Genomic DNA, 2,349 nt, shown 5'->3' with positions numbered 1-2,349 from the left:
GTCGGCCCCGACTCATAGCGACCCCTCCTTGGGTTTCCGAGGCAGTATCACTACGGAAGTAGGATTGCCCAACCTTCCTTCTGAGGAGTGGCTGGGACATCTTTATAGCACATATAAATCCTTTGCAGGAATATCCTCTTCCAAAGTTATGTATGGTCATGGGTATATTCAAGTTTAACTATCTATACCTGATCTTCTTGCCTGTCTACCTATGTATCCACCTGTAGATTAATGTTTGCTATTACTGATAATGAGAGCTCTGGTGGTGAAGCAGATAAGGTCAGCAGTTCAAATCCACCAGCTGCTCCACAGAAAGAAGATGGGGCAATCTACTTCTGTAAAGATTTACAGCCTCAGAAAACCAGTGGGTGTCACTGAGAGTCAGAGCTGACTCAATGGCAGTGAGTTTGTATTTTTTGTTTTTTTATTACTGATAATGCAGTATTGTGTGTGCAATAGTATTTGCCTTTATTGCCTGTACCTGTTGTTCACATCTCCATGTCTTCCTTTTCCTTAGAGATATTGTGCTAGTCACACACTCTTGTTATATTACCTTTACCTTCACCCATATCAACACCTGTCTCTTAACTATCCATCTATTTTCCTTCTCTTCCTCTCCCCTCTCACTCCTGGTTACCAAAAGAGACAATTTCCTTCCCAGTGTAAATCTTTCCTTGACTTTTTATAATAACAGGTTCATACAATATTTGTCCTTCTGTGATTGACTTATTTCACCTAACATAATGTCCTCCAAGTTCCTCCACATTAGGAGGTGATTGGTGTATTCTTTATTATTCTTTAATATTGTATAGTATTCCACTCTGTGTATGTACCATAGTTTGGTTACCCATTCATCTGTTTTGGGGCTCTTAGGTTGTCTCCATCTTTTTGCTATTGTAAATAGTGCTGCAATGAATACGGGTGTGCATATATCTATTTGTGTCCCAGATCTCACCTTTTTAGGATATATTCCTAGGGATTTCTGAATCAAGTGGCATTTCTATTTCCAACTTTTCAAGGAAGTGCCATACCATTTTCAACAGTGGTTGTACCATTTTACAGTCCCACCAGCAGTATACGAGAGTTCCAATATCTCCACATCCTCTCCAGCATTTGTTGTTTTGTGTCTTATTGTAACTTTGCTATTATTGCTGGTGTGAGATGATATCTCATTGTTGTTTTGATTTGAATTTCTCTAATTGCTAATGATCGTGAAAATTTCTTCATGTGTCTGTTGGCTGCCAGAGTATCTTCCTTGGTGAAGTGTCTGTTTGTATCCTTTGCTCATTTTTCAATTGTTTATCCTTTTTGTGTTGAGCTGTTGAAGTTTTATGAATTTTAGAGATAAGTGCCTTGTCAGATATAGCATTGCCATTTTTCCCTCCAATCTGTAGGTTCTGTTTTGGAGAAGTCTTTCAATGAACATAAAAATTTAATTTTTAGAAGGTCCTGGTGATCTAGTTTGTCTTCTGTTGTTTGTGCATTTTGGGTGACTTCTTTACTTTTAAACACTCCAAAGAGGTATTTTGCAACATATTTTTGCAATGCAATATGTCATTTGAGTTCTTGACTGCTGATTTTTTGGGCATAGATTGTGGATCCAAGTAAAATGAAATTCTTGACAATTTCATCATTTTCTTCGTTTATCATGATGCTGTTCACTGGTGTAGCTGTGGGGATTTTTGTTTTCTTTATGTTATGGTACAATCCACATTGAATGTTGTAGTTTTTGATCTTCATCAATAAATGCTTCAAGACTTCTTCACTTTCAGCAAGTAAGATTGTGTCATCTGCATGTCACAGATTGCTATAGAGTCTTCCTCCAATCCTCATGCCACATTCATCTCCATACAATCCAAACTTCTGGATTATTTCTTCATCATAAGATTGAATAAGTATGGTAAAAAGATACAATCCTGATGCACACCCTTCCTGATTTTAAACCATGCAATATCTCCTTGTTCTGTTTGAATGACAGTCTTTTTGTCTATGTACAGGTTCCTTATGAGCACAATTAAGTGTTCTGGAATTCCCATTCTTCACAATGTTATTCATAATTTTTTATGATCCACAGCTTTGAAAGCATTTGCATAGTCAAATAAAATGCAGGTAAACATCTTTCTGGTATTCTCTACTCTCAGTTAAGATCCATCTGACATTAGCAATAATGTCCCTTGTTCCACATCCTCTTCTGAATTTGCTTGAATTTCTCTCAGTTCTCTGTTAATGTATTGCTGCAACATTTTTAAAATATCTTCAGCAAAATTTTACTTATGTGTGATATTACTGATATTGTTTGATAATTTCCACATTCTATTTGATCACCATTCTTTAGAAATGAGCACCAAT

This window comes from Orycteropus afer, unplaced genomic scaffold, assembly GCF_000298275.1.
Source record: "Orycteropus afer afer isolate SDZICR_OR568_19922 unplaced genomic scaffold, OryAfe1.0 scaffold00280, whole genome shotgun sequence".
NCBI lineage: Eukaryota > Metazoa > Chordata > Mammalia > Tubulidentata > Orycteropodidae > Orycteropus > Orycteropus afer.
Note: the sequence above shows the minus strand (reverse complement) of the source record.